At 44.0% G+C, this 17,131-nt stretch overlaps 1 protein-coding gene across 2 annotated transcripts in view; it reads left to right on the forward strand.

The window, feature by feature from the left end:
• Positions 1–17,131, forward strand: part of LOC132875507 (neuronal tyrosine-phosphorylated phosphoinositide-3-kinase adapter 1) — a 75,341-nt gene that overhangs the window by 26,731 nt on the left and 31,479 nt on the right. Inside the window, exon 1 of one of the 2 annotated variants that reach the window (XM_060912319.1) lies at positions 10,094–10,166. The exons of the other annotated variant lie outside the window; for it this stretch is intronic. The gene's annotated coding sequence lies outside the window, so the exon portion shown is untranslated. Of the gene's footprint in view, positions 1–10,093; positions 10,167–17,131 lie in introns of those variants that run through there. 2 annotated transcript variants of the gene reach the window in all.

Raw genomic sequence — 17,131 nt, forward strand, 5'->3', positions numbered from 1 at the left:
AAGTTGGAGTGGAAGAACTCTAGTGTCCTACACACAGCCTTTGGGATGAACTGGAATGCTGACTGCACCCCAGGCCTCCTCTATCCAACATCAGTGCTTGACTTTACAAATCCTCTTGAGGCGGAATGAACACATGTCCACACAGCCATGCCCCAAAATCTAGTGGAAAGCCTTCCCAGAAGAGTGGAGGTTGTTATAACAGCAGAGACAAAATCTGGAATCGGATGTTCAACAAGCATGTATGAGTGTTTTCATCAGGTGTCCATAAACTTTTTGTTGTCTTATAGAGTGCTTTGAACTGACTATTTTGATGTTTCAAACATCAAAACACTGTGGAAATATTCTTATTTAGTCTACTTTTTAACTTTGATTTGGCGTCAGCCAGTAGTGTGAGTGGCTCAAAGCTTGAGTGAGATTTGATCATGTTGTTCGATATTCCACCCACCATCTCCCAACAATCAATAGGTTTACATGCACAAGACAATATTCCTACTAAATGGCTAACGAAAATAATGAAAATTAATATTTCACTTATATTCCTGTTTACATGCAGCCGTGCAGACTCCGTAGTGTTGTAATACTTGAGGCCAGGCTTGGTCTCAAGACCACTTTTTGAAGGTCTTGGTCTCATCTCAGAATCGGCTGCATTTTAACTTGGTCTTGTCCTGGTCTCTGACCGCTTCCCGCCCCCCTTCACACCCAGTGGTCTGGTCCTGGTCTTGACTCAGTCTCACCCTGCCTTGATCTTGGTCAGTACTTGTTCTCAATCCCTCAAAATTAGTCTTGACTCAGTTTCACCCTGCCTTGGTCTTGGTCAGTACTTGTTCTCAACCCCTCAAAGTCTCGGTCTTGACTTGGTCTCACCCTGCCTTGGTCTTGGTCATGACTTGGTCTCAACCCTTCAAAGTCTCGGTCTTGACTTGGTCTCACCCTGCCTTGGTCTTGGTCATGACTTGGTCTCAACCCCTCAAAGTCTTGTTCTTGACTTGGTCTCACCCTGCCTTAGTCATGACTTGGTCTCAACTCCTCAAAGTCTTGGTCTTGACTCAGTTTCACCCTGCTTTGGTTATGGCTTGGTCTCAACCCCTCAAAGTCTCGGTCTTAACTTGGTCTCACCCTGCCTTGGTCTTGGTCATGACTTAGTCTTGGTTTAGGTAGTCTTGACTTTTCCTGCTATGTAAATGTTTGTCGAGCTGGAAGATGTGACAGAAAATCTCATCTCATCTCATTATCTCTAGCCGCTTTATCCTTCTACAGGGTCGCAGGCAAGCTGGAGCCTATCCCAGCTGACTACGGGCGAAAGGCGGGGTACACCCTGGACAAGTCGCCAGGTCATCACAGGGCTGACACATAGACACAGACAACCATTCACACTCACACCTACGGTCAATTTAGAGTCACCAGTTAACCTAACCTGCATGTCTTTGGACTGTGGGGGAAACCGGAGCACCCGGAGGAAACCCATGCGGACACGGAGAGAATATGCAAACTCCACACAGAAAGGCCCTCGCCAGCCCCGGGGCTCGAACCCAGGACCTTCTTGCTGTGAGGCGACAGCGCTAACCACTACACCACTGTGCCACCCCGGCTACAACATTAATAGTCCAATTTCTTAGTTGGTTTGTGTACAATGCACAGAGCTGACCATAAACAGGTAGGAGCCTGTGTGTTGCAAACTGAGACCCATATTCTGAATGCACTGTATACATGACCATAGAATGCTTTAACACCCGAATAATATCAGCATATCCTGCATATCTTAATTGGAAAATGTTAAATATAGAATAGGGCAAATTTAGAATATCTAAATGCAATATGCTGTTTACATGACCCGTATTAAATTCCGAATATTGTCATAAGGGAATAATAGTAGAATATTAGTGTGGAATGTTAGTAAACAGAGATCACCTGAATGAAAAGATGACAACGAGGCTTGTGTTTAAATGCACAAGTGGCAGACAGAGAATAATGTGCATTATGCTGGTAATCAAAGCAAGAACCCATTTCTCATTGTAAACATATAACAGCATGGTTCAATTCTCAAATCTGATTGGTCAGAAGGTGTGGCTTAATTCTGTGTAACAGGACTTGATGACAGGCTGTAACATACAGTAAACGACAGGTTTCAACTGTGGGAAAGGTTTTCCCAGGCCACCACACACCTATGGGTAGGTGTACGTGATAAAACCTCCAGTGAGTGTGGCTGAGCATGTTCACCCTTTTAATTCTGTAAATCTTTAAATCATCACATTAAATGAAAGGAAATGTATGCAAGTATGCTAATTTTCAAGATTAATTATAGCAATCGTGATGCAGTTATCACTGTTCTGTCACATTTCCACACACTTTTACGACTCCAGCGCTTCAGCACACACACACACACACACACACACACACACACACACACACACACACACACACACACACACATTTATATTACTGTCACCTTAATGTGAACCTCAGTACCTTGCATTAAATCCTTTGTCTTTCATTTTCCAAATAAAAGGCGTGCTTTTCTTCACGAAGACATGCAAAAGGTCCCCACAAAATCCAAATCATCATATATTTCCTATCATCATGAGGGACATTTGGTCCCTATAAAATGATAAATACATTCCCACACACATAAAAAGTCATTAAAGTTCCAGTATTTTGTTGGCTCTGTGTGTGTGTGTGTGTGTGTGTGTGTGTGTGTGTGTGTGTGTGTGTGTGTGTGTGTGTGTGTGGTCAGTATTTGCTTCTGTCTATTGCATGATAATGACTCTCGTGTGGGTTTATGTATATGAATGTGTGTGTGTGTGTGTGTGTGTGTGTGTGTGTGTGTGTGTGTGTGTGTGTGTGTGTTTTAAAGTCAGCGCTGACGTCTGTTGAGTGTCAGTGAGTGGGCTAAAGTATGAAGAAAAGTGTTTAGACACACACACACACACACACACACACACACACACACACACACACACACAGTGACTGAAAGCCTTCAGTTCAGATATGCAGCTTGGCAAGTGTGTGTGTGTGTGTGTGTGTGTGTGTGTGAGAGAGAGAGAGAGAGAGAGAGAGAGAGATGAAGGGACGCGGGAGGCAGACAGTGTTGCTAGGAGACCACACACGGTGGCTGGGGTGAGAGACTTGTTTTCACATCACACCGCCATTCCTACACACACCCCTCCCTCCCTCTCTTTCTCCATCTCTCTCTCTCTCTTTCTCTCCTCATTTCTTTTTTGAGATGTTCTCTGCCTCTTGTTATCACATCCCCTTCATACCTCTGTCAACCCCACCTTTTCAGTGTGTATCTCTTAACACGGATTTCTCCTCCTCACCCATCATGGATTCCCCCATTCTCTCTAACTCTTAGTCTTTCTGTGCACTCCATCTCTCCACTCATCTCTTGTCTAAAGCATTTTCTCCCTCACGCTCCCTCTCTCTGTCTCTTTTTCCTGTCTCTCTCTACTTCTCTGTCTCTCTTTATACTTCTGTCTACTTCTTTCTCCATTTTTCTCTCTCTCTCCACTTTTTCTCTCACCTTTCTACCGCTCTGTACATCTCCCTAGACCTCTCTCTCTCACACACACTTTCTCTGAGTCTTTTTCTCTCTTCTTCTTTCTGCCAAGCTCTTCCCTCTCTTGCTCTTTCTCTCAGTCTCTATCTATCTATCTATCTATCTATCTATCTATCTATCTATCTATCTATCTATCTATCTGCATGCTGTCACTCTGCGCTGTACTGTTTTACCACTCCAGACTGACAGTAGACCAGTCGCCACGACGACAGCCAGGTGCAGTGTGAAAACACATGACAGGGAGGGATCTCGCTCTCTCTCTCTCTCTCTCTCTCTCTCTCAACACCACACACACACACACACACATACACACAGCTGGAGGCTTTTAGGAAGAGTCAGAAATCCCTGTTCCAAATCCCCCAAACCTCCAAAGTGAACAGATCAAAGATCATTAAAAAGCCGTAATGAGGAAATGGCCAATGTGTGTTTGTGTGTGTAAAATGGTACCCGTTTGTTCAGGTTGCACATAACTATCAGCCGACTTCAGTTCAAATAATACGTTAATAGATATACCATGAAAAATTCAGACTTTCATATGTTTCATTTTTAGATTAGCAAAATTTTTATTCACCTGACAGGTTCAAGGTATTGAGAAGAAATTAGTGGCCATTACTGTAGTTTCAAGTTTGCGCCATGCACTTACTCAGGAAATGCACACACTGTTTGTCATGCTCCGTCCTGGACTTCCACTCCAGAGATTACTTATCTCCCAGGTCAGCGCTATCCGGATCTGGGACGGGAATTCCATCTTGCCTGGTTTTCTCTGTTGTGTATATAAAAGCCGTTCTCAGACAGGGACTTCGCCAGAACGTCTCGTCAGTTTTTCTCGCCATTTCTGTGCCCTTTATGCCTTCGTGGTTTTTTTGCTCTCTAGTCTGCTTGTTTCTTGTCACGGTTTTTGCTCTAACATTTTGTCTTTTTCATGTTTTTTTGTGCTAGCGTTTTTTGTCCTTGCCTGCCTCGTTTTTTGTCTCAAAGTTTTTGTCTGGACTATTTTTCATGTTCTTTGTGCTAGCGTTTTTTGTCCTTGCCTGCCTCGCTTTTTGTCCCAAGTTTTGTCTGGACTGTTTTTGCTATTTTTTGTTTGTTTACTTTTTGCTTCAATTAAATCACCTTTTTTATTGGGATTTCTTGTCAGTTTTCTGCTTTTGGATCCTATCGCACCACATCGCGCCACCCTTAACAGTACGTTCTGGCCATCATGGATCCAGCAGAACTGACCCAGCTGAGAACGGCTATACAGCAGCAAGGAGCTCTCCTCGGGACCCACCAACAGGAGCTCCAACAGATTACCCAGAACCTCTCCACCCTGTCCAATTCACTCAACCTTCTAGCCACGCAACTCCAGCACTCCCAAGCAGTGCCTACCCCTGCCCAGCCGCCTCCTTCTTCACGTCCTGCCACCACTGCTCTCCACGAACCGAGACTCCCTTCACCTCAGCCCTAAAGTGGAGAACCAGGTCCCTGCAGATCTTTTCTGTCTCAATGTTCACTGATCTTGGAGCTACAACCTCTAGCCTTCCCCACAGAACGCTCCCGGGTAGCCTATACCATCATGCTCCTCACGGGCAAGGCCAAGGAATGGGGAACAGCAGTCTGGGACGCCGATGCGTCCTTTTGCTCCAGCTTCAAATAATTCTCAGAGGAAATGAGGTGAACATTTGACTGTTCTCTGTCCGGCCGGGAGGCGGCTAGAGAGCTCATGGAGCTGTGGCAGGGGTCCCGATCTACCTCAGATTATGCCATTGAGTTCCAGATGTTGGCGGCGTCATGTGGTTGGAACGAGAGTGCCCAGGTCGACGTGTTCCTACATGGCCTGTTTGACGCCATTAAGGATGAACTAGTCTCTCGGGAACTGCCGTCAGACCTCTCCAGCCTCATGGACCTTGCCAATTGCATCGACGCTCAGATACAACAATGGAGGAGAGAGTAGAACTGCCCCAGCTTCACCTCCTCTCCACCTTCCGCCTCATCCGTCGAATCCATGCAGGTAGATCAGGTACGGGTGTCAGCGGAGGAACGACTGCACCGGCGGAGCATGGGGGCCTGCTTCGACTGCGGTCAGCAAGGACACATCTGCCAAGCCTGCCCATTAAAAGGACGAGCCCACCAGTGAATCGAGGGGCCCTGGTGGGCAATGCTCGGAACCAGTCCCCTGCTGACCGACCGTTGCTCCCTGTTATCATCACCCACAACAACCGGCATCACCATCTTCAGGCACTCATTGACTCGGGGGCGGACAGGAACCTGATCTGCTCCACCACCGCCAAGGATCTCGGAATCCCATTACTTGCCCTCAAGGTCCCTCTCACCGTCCTGAAACTTAATGGGACTGGCTTGACCACCATCACTCACCTTACTGCCCCACTCACCTTAAGGATTTCAGGCAATCACTCCGAAACTATTCAATTTCACGTCATGAACGACCCTCATGTTCCTTCATTCTAGGACTACCTTGGCTAACGCAGCACAACCCTCACTTATATTGGACTAATAACACCATCCTAGGCTGGGGTCCTTCCTGCCTGGCCTCCTGCCTGAATTCCGCTCTGCCTCCTGCCAAACCACCACAGCCCTCAGCCAGCGAGTTTCCCGACCTCTCTCATGTGCCTCCGGAATATCTGGACCTTAAGCTAGTTTTCAGTAAGACCCGAGCAGTGTCCCTCCCTCCTCACAGACCCTACAACTGTGGTATTGATCTCCTGCCCAGGACAGCGCCACCCAGGGGATGCCTCTACTCTCTTTCTCTCACCGAAAGACAAGCCATGGAAAAATACATCACCGAGTCTCTGGCAGCTGGGATCATCCACCCTTCCTCCTTCCCAGCATGGATGGGGTTCTTCTTTGTAAAAAAGGACAAGTCACTCCGCCCCTGCATTGACTATCGGGGTCTCAACACTATCACAATCAAAAATTGTTATCCACTACCGCTCATGACCACGGCCTTTGAACAACTCCAGGGAGCCAAAGTGTTTACTAAACTGGACTTGTGCAATGCCTACCATCTCATTAGGATCAGGGAAGGGGACGCGTGGAAGACAGCCTTTAACACCACCACAGGCCACTACGAGTACCTCGTGGTCCTTTTCAGCCTGACCAACGCGCCCGCGGTCTTCCAGGCACTAGTTAATGATGTCTTGAGGGACTTCCTTAACACCTTTTGTCTTCATGTACCTCGATGACATCCTGATTTTCTCTCGCTCCCTGGAGGAACATCGGGGTCATGTCCAGCAGGTCCTCCAACGCCTGCTAGAAAACAAACTGTTTGTCAAGGCGGAGAAAAGCGAGTTCCACCAAAGCTCTGTCTTGTTCCTGGGGTTCATCATCTCTCTGGTGAAGATTCAGATGGACCCCCTCAAGCTGGAGGCAGTCGCTGACTAGCCCACCCCATCTTCGAGACAAGAGCTCCAGCGCTTCCTGGGGTTCGCCAACTTTTACAGGCGCTTCATCCGCGACTTCAGCATGGTGGCCGGACCTCTCTCAGCCCTGACCTTGACCAAGACCCAGTTCAAGTGGGGGGAGGAAGCAGAGATAGCCTTTTCCATGCTCAAGCGCAGGTTTACCACAGCACCCATTCTCACCATACCTGATCCAACCAAGCAGTTTATTGTCGAGATAGATGCTTCTGAGTCAGGGGTCAGAGCAATTCTCTCCCAGAGAGCCAGTGATAACAAGGTCCACCCATGCTCCTTCTTCTCCCACCGGCTGTCCCCAGCCGAACGTAACTACAACATCGGCGACAGAGAGCTACTGGCTGTTAAACTAGCCTTGGAGGAGTGGAGGCACTGGCTCGAGGGGTCTGATCTTCCCTTCCTAGTCTGGACTGACCACAAAAACCTGGAGTACCTCAAGTCCACCAAAAGCCTCAATTCTCGACAAGCCCGATGGTCTCTCTTCTTCTCCCGGTTCAAATTCACGCTATCCTACTGCCCAGGCTCCAAGAATGGCAAACCCAACGCCCTGTCCAGGATGTTCTCTTCCCACCAGGAGGAGTCCAAAACGCCCATAACCATCCTCCCTCCACATTGCCTGGTGGGGGCCGCCATACTTGAGGTTGAGACACTAGTGCAGAAGGCCCTGGAGCAGGATCCCAGAGAAGGTAACTCCAATGACAGTCCACATAATCATCTGTTTGTTCCCTGTCCTGTGCGAACCCAGGTGCTGCAGTGGGGTCATGGCTCCAAGCTGGCCTGTCATCCGGGAGCTGCCAGAACCCTGGCACTCATCCAGCAGCGCTTCTGGTGGCCATCTATCAAGGAAAATGTTCAGGAGTTTGTGGTAGCCTGTGACACATGCTCACAGAACAAGACAGCCAATCGACCCCCTGCCAGCTTACTAAGACCCCTCCTGACTCCGCATCAACCTTGGTCTCACATCGCCCTGGACTTCGTCACAGGACTCCCCAACTCAGGTGGCAACACATGCATCCTCACTGTTATTGATCATTTCTCCAAGACTGTTCATTTCAACCCTCTGCCCAAGCTCCCCTCAGCCAAAGAAACCACTGAACTACTCATCCAGCACATTTTCCATCTACATGGGCTGCCCACTGACATCGTTTCTGACTGGGGTCCTCAGTTCACTGCACAATTCTGAAGGGCCTTCTGCAAACTCATCGGAGCCACCTGTAGTCTCTCCTCAGGCTTCAACCCACAAACCAACGGCCAGGCAGTACGGGCGAACCAAGCTTTAGAGGTAGCACTCAGGTGCATGGCATCCAGGGATGCCAGTTCTTGGTGTAAGTACCTACCTTGGATCGAATATGCTCAGAACACTCTCCCTTCCTTTGCCACAGGTCTCTCTCCATTCCAGTGCTCCCTAGGTTACCAACCACCACTGTTCCCCAGCCAAGAGGAGGAGGTTGCCGTACCCTCAGCCCAGCTCTTTATATGTCGCTGCAGGAGGACGTGGGCATTGGCCTGGAGAAGACTCATTCGCTCCACCCTCACATCCAAGAGGCAGGCTGACAAACGCCGCTCCAAGGCACCCACCTACCGGGTAGGACAACAAGTCATGCTCTCCACGTGCCACCTGCCAGTTAGAACCATCTCCCGCAAGCTAGCACCCAGGTTCCTTGGACCCTTTCTTATCAAGAAGGTAATCAGCCCATGTTCTGTTAGACTGGCATTACCACTCACCATGCGACGTGTTCACCCCACCTTTCATGTATCACACCTCAAGCCTCTGGTCTCCAGTCCTTTGTTCCCACCCTCCAAACCCCCTCCTCCTCCTCCAAGGCTCATCGATGGCGGCGAGGCCTACACGGTCAAAAAACTGCTGAAGGTGTGGCGGCGAGGCAGAGGACTCCAGTACCTGGTGGACTGCGAGGGTTACGGTACCAAGGAGAGAAGTTGGGTCCCCACCAGGTTCATATTGGACCCAACACTCATCACAGATTTCCACCGGCAACACCCTGACGCTCTTCCTAAAGCGCCTGGAGGCGCTCGTTGGGGGGGGGGGGGGGGGGGGTTACTGTCATGCTCCGTTCCGGACTTCCACTCTGGAGATTACTTATCTCCCAGGTCAGCGCTATCCGGATCCAGGACGGGAATTCCATCTTGCATTCACTTCCTGGTTTTCTCTGCTGTGTATACAAATGCCGTTCTCAGACAGGGACTTCGCCAGAACGTCTTGTCAGTTTTTCTCGCCGTTTCTGTGCCCTTTATGCCTTCATGGTTTTTTGCTCTCTAGCCTGCTTGTTTCTTGTCATGGTTTTTGCTCTAACGTTTTGTCTTTTTCATTTTTTTTGTGCTAGCATTTTTTGTCCTTGCCTGCCTCGCTTTTTGTCCCAAGTTTTGTCTGGACTATTTTTGCTATTTTTCGTTTGTTTACTTTTTGCTTCAATTAAATCACCTTTTTTATTGGGATTTCTTGACAGTGTTCTGCTTTTGGATCCTATTGCACCACATCTCACCACTCTTAACACTGTTCTTCACTACAGGGTTCTGCAGTGGTTCTTGTCAGGTTTATTTGATAATTACTTGCTCTGATCTTCCAAAACTGGCTCTACTTACTGATAAGGAAACACTCCATGGTAGGTTCTTCTTATGAACATTGTACAAGCATCCGTGAAAGGTTCTAAATTTTCCATCTCTCTAAACATGTGTTTTGATACCGTCATTCTTGTCCATCCTATAAATAACCACTACAGAGCCTAATAACAATGACATAGCAGGACAAATGAGGAAAAACTTCATTTTTTCACCCAGTAAATTGAAAGAGCTAATAAGAACCACCACTACCCAACATCAGTGAAGCAATCTAATGCATTAGTCTTGAATGAGCTCTGTGGAAGGCTTGAGACATGTGTTAAGGTGACATGTAAGGAACAAGGTCAGACATTTGTTATTGCACAGGACAATGTGACATATCACTATCTTCTTGGAGTCACACACTGATTTGCATCTCATGCAAAGATGGAGTCACTTCTTGTGCTTCTACTTCTGTTTCTGTGTCTTCCACCTTATTGATTATTACACTTTAGGAGATGGAAGGTTTATCATCTTTCATATGATCCGCATGGAATTGAGAACTTGTCAGCTGAACATCAAGAGAAGGATTGAGCATGCAAAGAAAGTTTTAAAGAAGTAGACCAAGTAAACAACTATTAATTGTGAGTTACAATATATTTACTGCAATATATATATATATATATATATATATATATATATATATATATATATATATATATATACACAAAATGTATTCATTGTGCTGTATTTTCTACTATTATAACCTCTTCTTCCTGTTCCATGTTACTGTTCTGTAGTACATTTAATATAATGTCCTAGTATTTCGAAGGGAAAAACAGATTTAACTAATACCGTATCATTTTTACTATATTTTTACTGATACTATAATGTAGTATTTTGTTATTTAAGTTACAATACTTTGATGAAAACAGTTGCTGGTAGTTTATATCGACTTGTTCTCAGTTGAGATGAGTATTTTATGTTTTGTTTGTAGAGCATTTTCGATATGAAATTAATGCCATGTGCCCATCTATAGGTTTCTAAAGAAAGATGAAAGATATATGAGTAGCAGATATATGAGTATGAGTATTTGGAGGTAATACACATTGACTGCTAAGGATACACCCATAAGGATTCTTTTAACATTACTGTGTACAACCCTACAAGAGCATCTTTCCAGGAAGGTTCCAAGTAAAAGCTTGTTGCTAGGCTAGAAACCATTCATTATATGATGAACCCTTTTGAACAAAGAACCAATTTTTTTAAAATAATGTACTTAATACCAAGACAATTGAGCTTAATTTTAATACCCTGAAACATATTAGATATTACAAAGGAAATAATTACTGATAATTTGACGTTTGTACCATGTAATAATGGATAATTAAAGGCTCTTACACTTTAAATGGCTCTACTTGGAACCCTTACTGGTAGGGATGGCAGAGGTGGCATGGTTTCAAAGCACATAGTGTTGCAGGCTTGATGATTCGATTTTGAGCTTGGGTTCTCATCTGTGTGGAGTTTTGCATGTTCTCCCTGTGTCCACATGGAGTTCTCTGGTTTCCTCCCATGCCTGTAGGTGGCTCTCGATGTTGGGTAGAGTAGATCTCCATGTTTGGTAGAGTAGTAGACCTCTGTGTTTGGTAGAATAGTGGATCTCCGTGTTTGGTAGGGTAGTAGACCTTTATGTTTGGTAGAATAGTGGATCTCCATGTAGGGTAGTAGACCTCTGTTTTTGGTAGAATAGTGGATTTCAGTGTTTGGTAGGGTAGTTGACCTCTATGTGTGGTAGAATAGTGGATCTCTGTGTTTGGTAAGGTAGTAGACCTCTATGTTTGATAGGATAGTGAATCTCCATGTTTGGTAGGGTAGTAGATCTGTGTTTTGTAGAATAGTGGATCTGCATGTTTGGTAGAATAGTAGACCTCTATGTTTGGTAGAATTGTGGATCTCAGTGTTTGGTAGAATAATAAACCTCTACATTTGGTAGAAAAGTTGATCTCCATGTTTGGTAGGGTAGTAGACCTCTATGTTTGGTAGAATAGTGGATAACGCTAAATTGCTCCATGTGCATGCATGAGATTCCCAACTCTCACCCAGTTTCCTAGGAAAGGCTCTGGAACCTTGACTAGCTTAATGAATAAATGAATGAATGAATGAGAACCTTTAGCTGGTATAAACTGTAATAAAGCACTCAAAAGGTATTGTGTAAAATGTTTGCACATTTATATTGCCTGAAACATGAATTTCATCCAAAAAAAACGTTCAAAGATATTACAGTGCATATGTACATTACACTCTAACTGCTAATGAGCTGTATCTAACTGACCCCTCACCTCTCGCTTCCTGTCACATTCTGTGTATGCACATATGTGCATGAATGTTTTACTGGACTATCTATGATGTGTGAAAAGCCCAGGGATGTGTTTTGATTAAACGTGTGAGGGGGCAATGCATACATCTGCATATATGAAGTGTGTGTGGGTGTGTGTTTGTGTGTGTGAGAGTGAGAGAGAACAAGAAAGCGAGAATGTGTATAAAACCTTGTGCGTTTGTACAGATTTATTCTCCACCATTCACTCCCATAACCATACACTGAATTGTGAGTTTGAGGGTGTGTGTTGGTGTCTGTCCTGTCTCTATAATTGCACTCCACGTAACTGTAATTGCTGAGTTGTCTGCTGCAAGGAAGAATAGTAGATGAATACAGTGTGGCTGAATAAAGCACTAATGTACTGAGAACGGCATTGAGAGAGGACGTGAATAACTATGGAGAGTAGTGTTCTTCAGGAAGCATCAACAAACAATTAAATGATTTGTATATACATCAGGCTAAACAACGTACATTACACATCACAAGTCAACTCTGTCATTTACATTCCAGTACAGAACTGCCTGACAAAGAGTTTCTAGCAATTATGATGGCTATTTTAATCTGTTTAGCATGGTAACATACAGTATTTCTACTGACTGACGAACTGTTAGCATGGTAACATTGACTGACTGACTCAGGTTATCTGTACACTTAGTGATATACAACCCCGATTCCAAAAAAGTTGGGACAAAGTACAAATTGTAAATAAAAATGGAATGCAATGATGTGGAAGTTTCAAAATTCCATATTTTATTCAGAATAGAACATAGATGACATATCAAATGTTTAAACTGAGAAAATGTATCATTTAAAGAGAAAAATTAGGTGATTTTAAATTTCATGACAACAACACATCTCAAAAAAGTTGGGACAAGGCCATGTTTACCACTGTGAGACATCCCCTTTTCTCTTTACAACAGTCTGTAAACGTCTGGGGACTGAGGAGACAAGTTTCTCAAGCTTAGGGATAGGAATGTTAACCCATTCTTGTCTAATGTAGGATTCTAGTTGCTCAACTGTCTTAGGTCTTTTTTGTCGTATCTTCCGTTTTATGATGCGCCAAATGTTTTCTATGGGTGAAAGGTCTGGACTGCAGGCTGGCCAGTTCAGTACCCGGATCCTTCTACGCAGCCATGATGCTGTAATTGATGCAGTATGTGGTTTGGCATTGCCATGTTGGAAAATGCAAGGTCTTCCCTGAAAGAGACGTCGTCTGGATGGGAGCATATGTTGCTCTAGAACCTGGATATACCTTTCAGCATTGATGGTGTCTTTCCAGATGTGTAAGCTGCCCATGCCACACGCACTAATGCAACCCCATACCATCAGAGATGCAGGCTTCTGAACTGAGCGCTGATAACAACTTGGGTTGTCCTTCTCCTCTTTAGTCCGAATGACACGGCGTCCCTGATTTCCATAAAGAACTTCAAATTTTGATTCGTCTGACCACAGAACAGTTTTCCACTTTGCCACAGTCCATTTTAAATGAGCCTTGGCCCAGAGAAGACGTCTGCGCTTCTGGATCATGTTTAGATACGGCTTCTTCTTTGAACTATAGAGTTTTAGCTGGCAACGGCGGATGGCACGGTGAATTGAGTTCACAGATAATGTTCTCTGGAAATATTCTTGAGCCCATTTTGTGATTTCCAATACAGAAGTATGCCTGTATGTGATGCAGTGCCGTCTAAGGGCCCGAAGATCACAGGCACCCAGTATGGTTTTCCGGCCTTGACCCTTACGCACAGAGATTCTTCCAGATTCTCTGAATCTTTTGATGATATTATGCACTGTAGATGATGATATGTTCAAACTCTTTGCAATTTTACACTGTCGAACTCCTTTCTGATATTGCTCCACTATTTGTCGGCGCAGAATTAGGGGGATTGGTGATCCTCTTCCCAGCTTTACTTCTGAGAGCTGCTGCCACTCCAAGATGCTCTTTTTATACCCAGTCATGTTAATGACCTATTGCCAATTGACCTAATGAGTTGCAATTTGGTCCTCCAGCTGTTCCTTTTTTGTACCTTTAACTTTTCCAGCCTCTTATTGCCCCTGTCCCAACTTTTTTGAGATGTGCTGCTGTCATGAAATTTCAAATGAGCCAATATTTGGCATGAAATTTCAAAATGTCTCACATTCGACATTTGATGTGTTGTCTAAGCTCTACTGTGAATACAATATCAGTTTTTGAGATTTGTAAATTATTGCATTCCGTTTTTATTCACAATTTGTACTTTGTCCCAACTTTTTTGGAATTGGGGTTGTACACCTAAAACCATTAAAATCACAGATGAGCTGCAAGGACGTCAATATTTATTCTTTGCATAGTCCTGTAGAGTTGCTGTCTTTGATACAGTAATAGAGAAGTATGTTGATCTTCATGTTGAGGGTCTCCATGCTTGGTGGAATAGTGGATCTCTATGTTTGTTAGAGTAGTGGAATTTAGTGTTTGGTAGAGTAGTGGATCTCTATGTTGGGTGGAGTAGATCTCAATGTTTGGTAGAGTAGAAGATCTCAATGTTTCAGAGAGTAGTAGACCTCAATATTTGGTAGAGTAGTGGATCTCCATGTTTGGTTGAATAAAAGACCTTTATGTTTGGGAGAGCAGTAGACCTCTATATTTGGTAGAGCAGTAGACATCAATGTTTGGTAGAATTGTGGATCTCCATGTTTGGTAGAGTAGTAGACCTCAATATTTGGTAGAGTAATGGATCTCCATATTTGGTAGAATAATAGACCTTTATGTTTGGTAGAGCAGTAGACCTCAATGGTTCAGAGAGTAGTAGACCTTTATGTTTGGTAGCATAGTAGATCCCTATGTTTGGTAGAGCAGTAGACCTCAAAGTCTGGTAGAGTAGTAGATGTCTATGTTTGGTAGAATTGTGGATCTCCATGTTTGGTAGAATTGTGGATCTCCATGTTTGGTAGAGTAGTAGACCTTTGTGTTTGGTAGAGTAGTAGACCTCAATGTTTGGTAGAGTAGTGGATCTCCATGTTTGGTAGAATAATAGACCTTTATATTTAGTAGAGTAGTAGACCTCAATGTTTGGTAGAGGAGTGGATCTCCATGTTTGGTAGAATAATAGACCTTTATTTTTGGTAGAGTAGTAGACCTCAGTGGTTCAGAGAGTAGTAGACCTTTATGTTTGGTAGAGTAGTAGACCTCTATGTTTGGTAGAGCAGTAGACCTCTGTTTGTTAGAGTAGTAGTCCTCTATATTTGGTAGAGCAATAGACCTGTATGTTTGGTAAAGTAGTAGACCTCAATGTTTGGTAGAATAATAGACCTTTATATTTAGTAGAGTAGCAGACATCAATGTTTGGTAGAGTAGTGGATCTCCATGTTTGGTAGAATAATAGAACTTTATGTTTGGTAGATTAGTAGACATCCATGTTTGGTACAGTAGTGGATCTCCATGTTTGGTTGAATAATAGACCTTTATGTTTGGTAGAGTAGTAGTCCTCTATTTTTGGTAGAGCAGTAGACCTCAATGGTTGGTACAGTAATAGACCTCCATGTTTGGTACAGTAGTGGATCTCCATGTATGGTAGAGTAGTAGACCTCAATGTTGGTAGAGTAGTAGATGTCTATGTTTGGTAGAGCAGTAGACCTCAATGTTTGGTAGAGTAGTAGACGTCTATGTTTGGTAGAATTGTAGATCTCCATGTTTGGTAGAGTAGTAGACCTCAGTGTTTGGTAGAGTAGTGGTTCTCCATGTTTGTTAGAGCAGTAGACCTCAATGTTTGGTAGAGTAGTAGACGTCTATGTTTGGTAGAATTGTGGATCTCTATGTTTGGTAGAGTAGTAGACCTCTATGTTTGGTAGCGTAGTAGAACTCTATGTTTGCTAGAGTAGTAGACCTCTATTTTTGGTAGAGCAGTAGACCTCAATGTTTGGTAGAGTAGTAGACATCTATGGTTGGTAGAATTGTGGATCTCCATGTTTGGTACAGTAGTAGACCTCTATGTTTGGTAGCGTAGTAGACCTCTATGTTTGGTAGAGTAGTAGACCTCAGTGTTTGGTAGAGTAGTAGACATCTATGGTTGGTAGAATTGTGGATCTCCATGTTTGGTATAGTAGTAGACCTTTGTGTTTGGTAGAGTAGTAGACGTCAATGTTTGGTAGAGTAGTGTATCTCCTTGTTTGGTAGAATAATAGACCTTTATGTTTAGTAGAGTCGTAGTCCTCAATGTTTGGTAGAGTAGTAGATGTCTATGTTTGGTAGAATTGTAGATCTCCATGTTTGGTAGAGTAGTAGACCTCAGTGTTTGGTAGAGTAGTGGTACAAACAGATGTAGCAGTGTAACATCTATGACAAAAAGTCACAGGGCTCATTTAAATCTAGAGGTATTTTATTGTCAAATAATAACAAAACAAACCAAGGAACAACCAACAAAGAATTAAACTACATACAAAAGGGGAAACCAACCACAAAAGAGAAACAAGCAGGCATCAAATGGGTGTGGAACCAACCCCCGAGGAGAGAGAGAGTCTTTAGGCTCCCACCCTAGCATTTATAGAGGAGACATCATTGGCTCCACACCAACCACCTGTAAAACAATTAAGTGCAGCAACCATACAAAAAAGTACTGGGGGCCCCTAGTGGTAGGAGGACGTAACACCTCCCCACTAAGTTGGTGACATAGTCCCCAAATTACTAACACAAAAAAACGTCATACACCACGTTCACAAACAGGTCGGGTGCAAGACACAAACATAATTAAGTGCAAAAAAAAACGTGCACATGCACCACGTCCACAATGAGAAGAGGTGTGTGGCACAAACATAAGCACAATAAAACAAACAAAACACGTAATGGTTCATATATACATACGCATACATATATACACACCACACATTACCAAACACCAAAACAAAAAATCATACGGATATATATCCATTCAACTTTTCATTATTTTAAACATTATTAAAATAACAATATTTAATTATTGTAAGGAAAAAAAAATCATACGGGTATACCGTAAAAGACACCACTAAGGCATTCTGGACAAAGCGTCCGCTATAACGTTGTCCGTACCCCGAATGTGTTTAACATGCAAGTTAAAAGGTTGCAATATCAAACACCACCGCATGAGCCGTTGGTTTGAATTATGCATGCGCCAGATAAACTTCAACGGGTCATGGTCGGTATAGACAACGATGTTCTTTGAGGCACCCAAATAAACCTCAAAATGTTGTACAGCAAGGACCAGGGCTAGTGCCTCCTTCTCT

Source organism: Neoarius graeffei, chromosome 28 (genome assembly GCF_027579695.1).
Source record: "Neoarius graeffei isolate fNeoGra1 chromosome 28, fNeoGra1.pri, whole genome shotgun sequence".
Taxonomy (NCBI): Eukaryota; Metazoa; Chordata; class Actinopteri; order Siluriformes; family Ariidae; genus Neoarius; species Neoarius graeffei.